Raw genomic sequence first — 14,072 nt, 5'->3', positions numbered from 1 at the left:
ACTCTTTTGTCTTTTTTTTTCATCCAACAGTCAGCCCAATGGGTGTATCCATCTCAAACGAGATTAATTCAGCCACAGGAAACCAAGTGCAAATCCAGGCCCCACAAGAAGATAAAGCAGCAGCACTAAGCTGCAGATGACTTGGCGGCTTTTGCTCATTCCTGTCCTAGAGCTCCTACCTCATCCTGTGCCTTCTTGCAGAAGGTGTCTTGTTGTCGCTTTTTTCTCTGTACTACTCCCCGCTTCCAGGACTTTCCCTTTGGATTTTTTGTGTGTGTGACATTTGATTTATACTCCACCTTTCCAGTAAAAAATAATGCCCAAAGTGGCTAACAACAAATAATTCAGTAATTACACCTTCTGAATTTAAGGTAGTGCTTACTCTTTGGTCTCCCTTCTCTGCTTATTTTAAATCTTAGAATCTCTTTTTTCATCTTTGTCTCTTTTGCTCTCTGTGCATTAGAAGCGATGGGGGTTCCAGGAGGTATAAATATTGTAAGCTCCATGGAGCAGGGACTGTCTCTTATGTATATCCGCACAGTGCTGTCTAGTAGAGCTTTAGGTATGATAATTAGTAGCAGCAGTTCAGCATTTTTCATTGTGTATTTTAGTTGTAATCTACATTGATGGTCTGCAAATTGCGGACTATAAATCTGTGAAATAAGTACCGGAAAGTAAATGTTATGAGCCCAATTTTACACAGGCACACATAAGGCTTAAACCTGCAAGCAGAAAGCACTTGCAGACTTTTGCCCGATTTTCTTGCATGTGTAAATCCACTTTGAAAATCAGGGCTGTGCTTGGAAAATCTGCCAGACGTATGGCACACATTTACCCCTCTTGCACTGCAGGTGTACATGTACATGTGAACAGCAAAAAATCAAAAGTATGGGCAGAAATGATTTCCCCGCCCCAATACCATCCCAAAAATATCTCGCGTGTGCGTAAGAACAGGCCATTTCAAAAGCCTGGAATTTATAGGCCTGATTTTCAAAAGCATTTACACGCTTAAAAATGGGTTTTACACTTGCAAGTGGGCTTTTGAAAATTGCTACACTATATGCCATTGAATTGTCCATAGGTTTTACACATCTAGGTGCACTTTAAGTGGGTAAATGACTTTTGAAAATTGCTATGATAGTAGTTACATTTACACGTGTAAATCCTTTGGAAAATTACCCCTTACGTGTGTACCTACTTTTTGAAAATCTGGCCCTGTGAGGGGGATTTTCAAGAGGCCACAGAGGCTGAAGTCTCAGCAGAATTCTCAAAATGGATTGATGCACATAGATCCACTTTAAAAATCTGTGGGTGTGCGCAGAGCCGGTGCCAACATGTATGCAGAAAGTTACAATTCACTGTGTACATGTCCACTTCTGCAAGGAGTCTACAAACTGGCACTTTTGCATGTACTTTAACAAGCACAACCCGAGAAATTCTGAAAGATAATTTACGTGCATAAAACCAGGTGTTATGCATGTAAATACATTATATGCACTGGGGGTGGGGGAATAACTTTTAAAAGAGGACTCATTTTCTCCATAGTTTGTTGGCTGTTCTATATGCAAAGCTCCCAGCATTTGTGAATCCCTACAGGGCTTTCATAGCACATGGCGGCGATGCTGGTGATTAAGACTTGCTGTGCATTTCCGAGGGGGAGGAGAATAGAAGAAATTGCTCTCACCAAGTCTTAGCGAGTACCTTTTCACATTGACTTCCCTGCTGATCATCTAGACCAAATCTCAGCCATGTGACTGCTACTATTGAAGTATAAACGGAAAGAAAAAAAAAAGTATACTGGCCCATCACCCAAGATAAAAAGCTTCGTCATGAGAGCTGATGATGGTAGTAGCGACAGTGAAGACCTTTAGGTGAAGACAACACTCCTAGTGCAGTTATAGGCCACGGTGTTCACGCACCCACTGCAGGAGGAGACAGAGAACAGAAGAGATTGTTAATTCTCCTCTTAGGGAGCTCCTTCCAGCCCCGTGAGACCAAGTCTGAAAAATCAGAGATTAGAAGCTGCCGACTTCTCTAATTACCGCTCTGTATCACTGCTGCCTTTTTGGCAAAAGTGATTGGGAGAATGGTCCATAAACGATTACAAGAATTTCTAGAGGAGCATGATGTTCTTGACCAATATTAATTGGGCTTTAGACCAGCCCATAAAACTGAGACGCAGCCACTCTCCAGTTTCGATACTTTTAGACGCAGATTTGAAATGGACACTAAATTAATTCTTTTGTTATTAAACCTGTTTGTTGCTTTTGATTCTATCAGTCAGCAGATAATACTGATGTGTCTCCAGAATCTAGGGATATCCTCAACAGTCATTAAGTGGTTTGCTTCTTTTTTAATGGATGTAGCTTCCAGGTCTGAGTTGGCCAAACCTCTTCCCAACAGCATCCTATTAAGATTGGTGTCCCTCAGGGATCCTTATTGTTGGCTACTCCTTTTAATATTTATCTGTGCCAGTTTGTAGCCTCCTTGCACATACAGGAGGCTACAGACTGTATGTGCAAGACATCCAGAAGACATTCAGTTTTCATACCAGTCACAAGCATATTAAATGATTCTTATTAGTTAATAGCTGACTGTATGAGAAAATTAAACCAATTGCTAACACACAATAGAGTGAGACTGAATATTAATAAGGCTGAATGATCTCACTCTATAGCTACCCACAAGCAGATCTTCCATCACCCTTTCAATTTGACGATTGCAAAATTCCATTTTCTTCACAAGTAAAGAATCTTGGGGTTCTGCTTGACCCTAACTTATTATTGAATATACAAGTGAAAGCAGTAGTTCAAAATGCCTTCTGTAAGCTCCATGTTCTCAGAAACTAAAACCATATTTACCAACCAACGACTTTACACTATTTTAGAATCTTTAGTGCTTACAGGGCTGGACTACTGCAACTCACTTTATATAGGATTGACAGGATCGATGTTACGAGCTCTGTGGCTGTGAGGCTATTAATGGGTACTCATTTTAGGGAACACATCACCCCAATATTATACTCTCTATCAGGTCTATCCAGTAAAGAGCGGCCGCGTTTACCCCGCTCCTAACCCGCGTTCTACTCACTTTCCGGCTGCATTAGCCCTTCCTGCGATCCACAACCCCCTTTAACCTACCCTTACCGCGTCCTAAAATCCCCGGGCAACCCCTTCCGCACGTGGCATGTATATTGCATGCAAACGAGCGAATTAGCTATTCCCTAGCATCCAGTAACCTGCGCCCCGACTATCGCTATTTTACCCTGCCGTTTTGCCTTGCGTTTAACCTGCTAACTTACCACCTACCCTTACCCCTGCATTAGAGGCAGGGGTAAGGGTAGGCGGCAAGCTTTCCCCCAGCCCCTGCTCACCTGCCCTGGCCGCGTCCATGGATGCTGGTCTCCGGGGCAGCCCCAGTCCTCTCCCCTCCTCCCGATGCAAAAAAAAAGCGAAAAAAAAAGTTGCATGAGAGAGAGGGGAGAGGACGGGCAATCCGACGCTCGGCGACTTACTTTTGCAGCCCCCCTCCGGACATCATGGCTTCCCCCGTGCCAGTCCCCTCTCCCCTCCTCCCGAAGCAGGGTGTGAAAAGCAGCCTTGCTCTGGGAGGAGGGAAGAAGGGACTGGCAGTGTAAAGCGACGAAGCGACTTACTTTTTGCACCCCCCTCCAGACATCGGACGACCTCTCCTGCCTCTAGCTGCTCGCGAAGATGGACGCCTGCACGGCTGCTGAAGACGTGACATCACATGCCGTGACGCCAAACGTCATGACGTCACGTCTTCAGCGGCCGTGCAGGCGTCCATCTTCGCGAGCAGCTGGAGGCAGGAGAGGTCGTCCGATGTCCGGAGGGGGGTGCAAAAAGTAAGTCGCTTCGCCGCTTCGTCGCTTTACACTGCCAGTCCCTTCTTCCCTCCTCCCGGAGCAAGGCTGCTTTTCGCGCCCTGCTTCGGGAGGAGGGGAGAGGGGACTGGCAATCCCGACTTCCTGGTATCTGTCATTTCAAATGACATTTGAAATGACAGATACCAGCGTGGCCATGAAGCGTTAGGCCCGCGCACCCAGGATACTGTATAGGCGCTCTATACAGTAAAATGGGTTGCGCGGGCCTAACGCTTCACGGACGCTTCTTAGACGCAGCTTGCATTTGCAAGCTATTTACATACAGGATCGAGCAGTAGGTGAGCTGCACTGTGCGTGCGGCAACCGCGGGTGCGCCGGGCACTAACGCAGTTCTTCCTACCGCTCGTTACTGGATAGACCTGTATATTTGTTACTTATTGGCTGGAGAAGTACATTTAAAATGCTAATGCTAATCCACAAAGCACGGAGTGTAAAAACCCCAGACTGTGTTAAGTATGTTACTTAAAATCTAAAAACCCTAAAGAGTGTTAAGATCAACCAAGTGAAACTTATTAGTTATCACTTCACTGCACTTAGTACGCCTTGATGAAATACAAACAAGAGCTTTTACAGTTGCAGGCCCCCAGTTATGGAACTCACGCCCAGATAACATCAGATATACTGAGTGCAAGCAAACATTTCGAAAGAAACTGAAAGCATAGCTGTTTAAAGAAGCTTAGAGTGGAATGCTGACAGGTTCTAGTTCTTATGCAATCTGAAAGAGGGCCCTTTGCATTGACTGTGATCTTGTATGTGCTTAAGCTATATTGAAAGCATGAAATGTGATTTAAATGTGTTGCTGGAGGCAATTTATGTATACTCATTGTGTTGTTTTTATCATTGTATATTGTGAATGTTTTACTTAACCACTGAGAATTTTAGATCATGCAGTCTATACATTTTTTAAAAAAATTAAATAATAAAAAAAAAATGAAGAGGACTAACTACAGTTAGGTGGACTCCTGAAGATAAAAAAGGAGTTAATGTACTGCTGTTTTTATGTCACAAACCCTCCATTTAAATCAAGAGGGCTCACGGAGAGCTTGCCAGAAACTGGAAGGAAGAGCAATATTGCCAAAGGAAAAGCTGCAAAAAGCAACTGAAGCACATTTAAGATCTCTAACTGGAAAACTGATGCAAAAAAGGGCAAAAATGACAACATCTTAAAATAACTGAGAGCTGATGCAGAAAAAGGAGAGCTGAAAAGAGGTACCAGGAAAAAAGGTGTTAGAACAGCAATGGAGCGGCAGAAGAAAGGTGTGAAACAGCCAGAGAAACTGGAAAAGCTAAAGTGTGAGATGCAAGTGAACGATAAAGTGTAACACTGGAGGATGAGATCAATGTAAAACACATCAAGAAGCAAGTGAAGAAGAAAGGAAGGAGACAGACCGGGAAATGGAGGAGATGGCAGCTGAGCTCCTGGCCTCAGTGAAAATGGATTCGTAGTTAAGGTCCAGGAGAGGGAAAGACTACACGGTGTACGTTAAATCTAACGGCCAAAGTAAAAAGCATGATAAGAAAGATCAACATAAAGGTATCAACTATCGATATGACAGAAACAAATCAGATACAATACAGTGTGGTGAAAATCATTACTGAGAAAGTCCTATCAACAAGGACACAAGGCCAGAAGAAAAAGAGAAAGATAACTCCTTGGAAAAAAATGTGCAGAGCTAAAAATTATTTGCAAGTAGAAGAGTCACTGTGAGCAGAGGGGTCACTGGTAGACAAGGACACCAAAAAGTTACATAATCCTCCATTGCCTCAGGTACAAACTAACAGGTATAGCTGTGTTTAAAAAAGGATTGGATAAGTTCCTGGAGGAGAAGTCTATTACCTGCTATTAAGTTCACTTAGAGAATAGCCACTGCCATTAGCAATGGTAACATGGAATAGACTTAGTTTTTGGGTACTTGCCAGGTTCTTATGGCCTGGATTGGCCACTGTTGGAAACAGGATGCTGGGCTTGATGGACTCTTGGTCTGACCCAGTATGGCATGTTCTTATGTTCTTATCAAAATGCGTTATGGTGCTAATGCCCGCGATAGTTATTGCAATACGTAGCGCAAATATAAATCTGACAAATTTATTCAAATGGGAGGGGTTTGGGCGGGATTAATGAAAATGAGGGGCATTATAGCACTGTGAGATAGCATAACAGATGCTGACTGGAGAGAGAGAGAGGGAGAGCCTCTGGGGTGGTACACATAGTAGTCAACTATTTATACTGCTATAGGAGGGCCAGCTAGTAACTCGAGGTGAGGTTTTGGTTGTGGGCTAGGAGTATGGGGCCAGTTTTACATGCAGAGTGTACCGTACAAACAGCACAGTAGACCTCGGCGAAGATTTGACATGATTTGGAGTGAGGAAAGTCACACAAAGATGAGATTTCTACCATGTTCTCTCACCCTAGCTTGACAAGTAGAAGAGTCACTGTGAGCAGAGGTGTCACTGGTAGACAAGGACACCTCACCCTAGCTTGACAAGCTAGGGTGAGGAAACACTGAAGTAATCTCATCTTAGCCTGACTTTCCTCACTCCAAATCATGTCAAATCTTCACCGAGGTCTACTGTGCTGTTCATACATATGTCTCAATCTGCAGAGTTACTAACTGGCCCTCCTATAGAGATACAAATATTTGACTAATATAAAAGCCTTATAAAGAGGCTCTCTCCCCCCCCCCCCAAACTATTACATGTGTAAATGTGACTTACTTTCATAGCAATTTTAAAAAGCCATGTATGCATGTAAAGTGCCATTACACATGAGTACCTTATGGATAATTCAATGGCATAAATTGCATCAATTTTCAAAAGCCCACTTACACAGGTAAAGTACATTTATACATGTAAAACTCAATTTTTATTTATTTATTTATTTATTTATTTAGAGTTTTTATATACCGGCAATCATGAAAACATATCTTGCTGGTTTACATAGAATGGGGGTGCAATAAAATACATAGAACTTAAGAACAAAGAACTAGAACTGTGGTGACAGAAGGTACAGTTACATTTAACAAGGTGGCCAAACTTGGAGTAGGAAAAATAGAAAAGAGGATAGAAAATGGTTAAACAATATACAATTTAAATGTAGTATACAAAATAGATAAATGTTATAAACAAACGGCAAGGTGATTTAGGAGTTATTTTGAGCATATAAATGCTTTTGAAAATCAGGAACTTAGAATATAAGCCCTTTGGGGACAGGGAAATATCTCCAGTACCTTAATGTACAGTAATTATTCTGGAAAGTGATTTTACTTTGTCCTTTGTTCTATGTAGCTATGTGTGTTTTATTGTAACCTGTTTAGGATTATAGATAAATGGGAAATAAATATTTTTAAATAAATAAATAATAAAAATGAGAAAAAAAAATCCAATACCTTAAATTGAAACACACTGCACCAACAGAAGAAGACCTTAAATTCAAATGTTCCAATAACAAATTGAAAATAAAACAAGCTTACTTACCTATAAATAAGATTCTTCATAGTTAGCAGGATGAATTAGCCAAAACATGTGACATCATCCGATGGTGTCAATAGGAAGCCAGCTGTCAGAGCTCAGTAAAAACTTTACTGAGCATGCATAGGAGTTCCTGCTTGCACATAGTACCTCATGAGCCCATCAGCCTCTTCCAGAGCTTAAGCTTTAGTAAGGTAATTGCCCTTTCAAGGAGGCAGACAGATATTAAATATAGCTAATTCATTCTGCTGACTAGGGGAAACCCGGCTTACAGATAAGCAAACTTGCTTACAGATAAGCAAACTGTATCAGAGCAGATATTTAAAGACAACCTGGCCCCACTAAGTGGATAGTGGTCTACTGGTTGAACAGACTGTGCATAACAGCTTTTCCAAAGATACTGACTTCTTGGGACATGCTGTCCAGACAGTAGTGGGATGTTAAGTTGTGAACAGATGACCAAGTAACAGTTGTGCAAATGTCTTCAATAAATGTGGCCCATAGATGAGATACTGAAGTTGCCATGGCTCTCAATGGATGAGCCTTGACAGTGTCTGTAATCTGTAAGCCAGCCAGCATGAAACAGTGCGCTATATAGTCTGTTAGCCAATTGGACATAGTTCATTTGACAATTGCCCTTCCAATCTATTGGGATCAAAGGACACAAACAGTTGAGAAGTTTGACAGTGAGGCTAAGTAATACACTAAGACTCCCTTACAATCCAAGGAGTGAAGAGCCTATTCTCCTTTGTGCACATGTGGTCTTGGAAAGAATGTTGGTAGTACAATAGATTGATTAATGTGAAATACAGATACAACTTTCGTAAGGAACTTGGGGTAAGTTTGTAGAACCACTCTATCATGAAAAAAAAAATGAAGGTATGGTGAATATGAAACAGAGCCTGTAGTTCTGGCAAACTGACAACCATGAGAATCACCACTTTCCAGGTAAGAAACCTCAAGTCTACCGACTCGAGAAGTTTGAAAGGAGGTTTCATGACTTAAACTAAGACTATGAAGGTGGAGTGAGATTGGAGCCCCTTCTACCTGCTGGTGATATGTAGCATTAACACAAGAGGCAGAATAGATACTGAAGCAAGTCCTTCAGGCCACAAGAGACGTGTTCCAGCTGTTGAGCCTACACTAAGTTGAGAAACTTTTCCATTTGAAACCATAGGATCTTCTGGTTGAAGGTTTCCCGGTAGAAATCAGAACATATTCTATTTCTTTGAGAAGGAGTAAGGAGGAAACTATTGCATGTTCAACACTACACTGTGAGGGTCACTGATGATAGGTTTGAATGGTAAAGTCTCCATTCCTCCTGTCTGATGGAGTCAGAGAAGTTACCAATGGAACTGGAGACTGAATTCACAGATTCACATACTTGCTGTGGCCAGGCTAGTGCTATAAGGATTATCTTCACCTTGTCCTGAAGAATGTTCAGGACAGTCCTGGTGATTAGGGGAATTTGTGGGTACGCATAGAATTGTTTGCTGCTTCAATCTAGCACAAAAGCATTAGGAGCTGATCTATAGTTGCTTGGAAGCATGGAGCAGAACTTTTCAACCATTCTATTGTCTTTTGTGGCAAACAAGTTGATGACTGGCCTTCTCCAGTGACTGAACTAGTCATCCGCAATCTAAGGTCCACTTGTGCAATTGTAACACTCTGCAGAGGTGGTCCACAAACATATTCTGGAGTCCTGGAAGGCATTTCACCTGGAAATGGGCATTGTGATGTCCTGTCCATGACCAGATTCGGTGAATCTCCTGGCAGAATGCATAAAAGCCCTGCTTGTTTATGTACAAAAAGGCCATTTGGCTGTCCATCTAGATCAAGCTTTTGATTTCCAAAAGAAGGTGAAAGAAAGCCCTTAGAGCATAGCTGATGGCTCGCAGCTCCAGGTGGTTGATTTGTAGATGGCTCTCCAGTGAGAATCACAATCCTTGAATCCATACCAAAGTGATATGTACCCCTCACCCCTTAGTGGAAGCATCAGTAGATAGAGTCACTTAATGCAGTGGAACGTGCAAGAAGCTCACCTTTAGAACTTCTGGAGTCATCCGCCACTGAGGGGATGCTTTTATCCCAAGGTTATTGAGATTTGGTGGGATAATGACTGCTAAAACTAATTCCATTAGCTGCAAAAGCCCCACTGGAGGCCCTGAATGTGCAGATGTCAGAGGAATTATATATGCTGAACCAGTCAAATGTCCAAGAAGGGCCAGGACCGACCTTGCTGGTGCTCTGTGAAAGAAAGATCAGTACATCCAAAATAGGGTTATATGCATAGCTTTATGCACACCAAATCCTGGGAAATTTTAGAACAGCTATTCACATGCGTAAAACTGTGTTTTATGAGGATAATTTTACAACAGTCCAAACAGGGCTGAAGTCAAAGTGTAGAAAGTACACATGGACTTTAGCCCAAATTTTCAAAGCGGACTTCTTTCAACTACATGCAAAGGTACACGTGCAATCACTTCTTCCACGTGTACTTTTACATTCACAACCTTCTGGGCAATTTTCAAAAACCTCATTTTTCGCACAGAAATGCTTTCCAAGATCAGGCCCTATGCACACAAATGGCTTTCTAAGATTCAGCTCATGCTGCCTAACTTCTCTGCTTGCCCTAAAATTCCTCCATATTTTTCCTAACCTGTTGTAAGCCTGTCACTAGTGTTATACCTTTCTCTCACTATAACGTGATATCTAAAAAACTAAATAAAACCACCTAACTAAATTACATACTAGCTTTGTCCTTTGTTCTTTATACTGTATTTCAAGGACATAACATTCATTTGATAATACCTCTCATACGTTTCACATTTTCTCATCTCTGGCAGTAAAGGAAGAACATTCTATTTCAGGCCACCAGCCATTTCAGAGATTACCTTTCTTTTAATGTAGCAAACTCTGTGACACACCTAATTCACTCCACCACTTGAGTGATCTTCACGTTATATCAAATTGGACCAAGATGTCCCATCACCGCTATATTATGCTAATATTTACATTAATTGATATCAACTTTTATGTCATACCAGAAAATCTGGTTCTAATATTATTCTAAAATTTTAAGAATTTTCAAACACAAAAATATTTTTTAGAAAGGGTTGTAAATTTCATATAATTATTAGTGCCCCCGGCACTATTATAGTTTGTAATATAATCATCAACTACCAACCACCTCCATATTTTGCTTTAAATTCTAATGTCTAATGTGCTTTCAATTGAATGGCATAAATTTTCTTAAATATTTTCTTTTTAAATGTTTTTTTTTCTATTATTCCACACACTTTAACATAAATTATGAATGAACCCTGCCTAAAGTCCCATATTGATATAAACGATCCCAACGTGTCCACGTTTCAAACAAACTGTCCTTCTTCAGGGGGTGTTGATCTGTATGATGTTCAGCAGGTCCTCTCCATGAACCATATCTCTTCGAAGCATCCTCTCTTAATGCGACATGTTGTTCAACAAGTATGCCATTCAAAATCAGCTGATCCTTAACGTTAGCTTGCTTTATGTGTCGTCTAAACTTCTCAAGCCGACCAATCAGCTACCACAATATCACTTTTGACCAATAGGAGCAACTATGTCTGCTATACCTCCCTCCTCAAAGTCAAATTAACATTGCGAGATTGAGTTCCTCATTCATCCCCCTCGGAATAGCGGTATTTAAAGTGTAAATCCAAAAGGCTTCACGATAGTTAAGTTTGGCGTTTAGATCTCCTCCACGGGCTGGGGCACTAAGCTGCTCTATTATAGTCCACTTCAACTGGGCAAAATCATGTCCAGCCTCCATTAGATGCTGAACCATCAGTGCAGTAGTTTTTGCTGTATTAAAGCATGATCTATGCTCCACCAGCCTCACTCTGATGGAACGTGTTGTGCGCCCCACATAGATCTTGGGACACGGGCATACAATCACGTAAATGACATTCAAAGAATTACAATCTGTGTTTGTCTTCCTCCAAATTCTATATCCTGTCACTGACTCCGTCCAATCTTTCTCTGTAATAGAATGTTCACACCAATTGCAATGCCCACATACAGAATGGCCATAACATTCCACTGGTTGGATTCAATGTTCCAGTTGGGAGTGTACCACTTTATCTCTGATATTTATCCCTCTCGAGGTACTAGCAATCAGTGGTAGTTCTTGAAAAATCTTGTGGAGTGCTAACACATGCCAGTGTCTCTTAATCATGGTGATATAGTGCCCACCGCTATGGTTTGTTTTAAAAAACAAACCAACCTAGACTGTTCTCTCTCTGGTTTATATTGGAGAAGTTGTTGTCCATCACTATATTTAGCCCTTTTATATGCCCGTTGTATTGCTTTATGGGGATATCCTCTCAACAAAAAGTCTATCTTTTAATATCTTAGCCTGTATTCCAAATTCCACCATACTTGAGCAAATTCTTCTAATACAGAAGAACTGGCTGACAGGTAAGCCCATCTTGTAACTCCGAGCGTGGTGATTATGAAATTTCAACAGATTATTTCTGTCCATTGGTTTACGATATACAGTAGTGTGGAACTGACCATTATAATATGACACTGCCATATCTACAAAAGTGACCTGATGACGTGAAAATTGTGCTGTGATTTGTAAATGTTCATCTACTGTATTAATCCAACTAAGGAACTCCTCAAGCAGACTTTCAGAACCTGACCGTATAAATAAAATGTCATCAATATACCAATACCATCCTTCTATCTTTGCTCACCATCTTGATGAAAAATGTGTCACTCTTCAAAATCTGCAACGTATCAATTCACCACTGAAGGTGCCAATGGTGAACCCATGGGAGTGCCCTGTATCTGATGATAATATTGTTGCCCAAATAAAAAATAGTTATTAAACAGTACTGTCTTCGTAAGATTCAATAATAAATCAGTTGTAATCCTTTGTGGGATCAGACGCTGTTCTAAATTGCGACATACAATCTGCAACGCATTGTTTTGGGGAATATTTGTGTACAAAGAACTAATGTCCATTGTAACCAACATGATATCATCGTTGTTTATATTCAATGATTGCATATACCCCAAAAAATGCGCCATGTCTTTCGTCTATGATCTGGTCTGTTAAGAACATAAGAACATAAGAAAATGCCATACTGGGTCAGACCAAGGGTCCATCAAGCCCAGCATCCTGTTTCCAACAGTGGCCAATCCAGGCCATAAGAACCTAGCAAGTACCCAAAAACTAAGTCTATTCCATGTTACCATTGCTAGTAATAGCAATGGCTATTTTCTAAGTCAACTTATTTAATAGCAGGTAATGGACTTCTCCTCCAAGAACTTATACAATCCTTTTTTAAACACAGCTATACTAACTGCACTAACCACATCCTCTGGCAACAAATTCCAGTTTAATTGTGCATTGAGTAAAAAAGAACTTTCTCTGATTAGTTTTAAATATGCCCCATGCTAACTTCATAGAGTGCCCCCTAGTCTTTCTACTATCCGAAAGAGTAAATAACCGATTCACATCTACCTGTTCTAGACCTCTCATGATTTTAAACATCTCTATCATATCCCCCCTCAGCCGTCTCCTCTCCAAGCTGAAAAGTCCTAACCTCTTTAGTCTTTCCTCATATCATTTTGGTAGCCCCTCTCTGTACCTTCTCCATCGCAATTATATCTTTTTTGAGATACGGCGACCAGAATTGTACACAGTATTCAATGTGTGGTCTCACCATGGAGCGATACAGAGGCATTATGACATTTTCCGTTTTATTCACCATTCCCTTTCTAATAATTCCCAACATTCTGTTTGCTTTTTTGACTGCCGCAGCACACTGAACAGACAATTTCAATGTGTTATCCACTATGACGCCTAGATCTCTTTCTTGGGTTGTAGCACCTAATATGGAACCTAACATTGTGTAATTATAGCATGGGTTATTTTTCCCTATATGCATCACCTTGCACTTATCCACATTAAATTTCATCTGCCATTTGGATGCCCAATTTTCCAGTCTCAAAAGGTCTTCCTGCAATTTATCACAATCTGCTTGTGATTTAACTACTCTGAACAATTTTGTGTCATCTGCAAATTTGATTATCTCACTCATCGTATTTCTTTCCAGATCATTTATAAATATATTGAAAAGTAAGGGTCCCAATACAGATCCCTGAGGCACTCCACTGTCCACTCCCTTCCATTGAGAAAATTGTCCATTTAATCCTACTCTCTGTTTCCTGTCTTTTAACCAGTTTGCAGTCCACGAAAGGACATCGCCACCTATCCCATGACTTTTTACTTTTCCTAGAAGCCTCTCATGAGGAACTTTGTCAAATGCCTTCTGAAAATCCAAGTATACTACATCTACAGGTTCACCTTTATCCATATGTTTATTAACTCCTTCAAAAAAGTGAAGCAGATTTGTGAGGCAAGACTTGCCTTGGGTAAAGCCATGCTGACTTTGTTCCATTAAACCATGTCTTTCTATATGTTCTGGATTTTGATGTTTAGAACACTTTTCACTATTTTTCCTGGCACTGAAGTCAGGCTAACCGGTCTGTAGTTTCCCGGATCGCCCCTGGAGCCCTTTTAAAATATTGGGGTTACATTTGCTATCCTCCAGTCTTCAGGTACAATGGATGATTTTAATGATAGGTTACAAATTTTTACTAATAGGTCTGAGATTTCATTTTTTAGTTCCTTCAGAACTCTGGGGTG

The 14,072-nt window shown here is 40.9% G+C and overlaps 1 protein-coding gene across 1 annotated transcript in view; it reads left to right on the top strand.

Moving 5' to 3' along the window:
* The window catches only part of HMGCS2 (3-hydroxy-3-methylglutaryl-CoA synthase 2), a 32,525-nt gene extending 29,426 nt beyond the window's left edge, over window positions 1-3,099 (top strand). The window contains exon 10 of the mRNA XM_029618831.1: window positions 31-3,099. The gene's annotated coding sequence lies outside the window, so the exon portion shown is untranslated. The remainder of the gene's footprint in view (window positions 1-30) is intronic.
* The last annotated feature ends 10,973 nt before the right edge of the window (window positions 3,100-14,072 follow it).

The sequence above is a fragment of the Rhinatrema bivittatum genome, chromosome 10, assembly GCF_901001135.1.
Source record: "Rhinatrema bivittatum chromosome 10, aRhiBiv1.1, whole genome shotgun sequence".
NCBI lineage: Eukaryota > Metazoa > Chordata > Amphibia > Gymnophiona > Rhinatrematidae > Rhinatrema > Rhinatrema bivittatum.
This window is presented reverse-complemented; position numbering and strand designations above follow the sequence as displayed.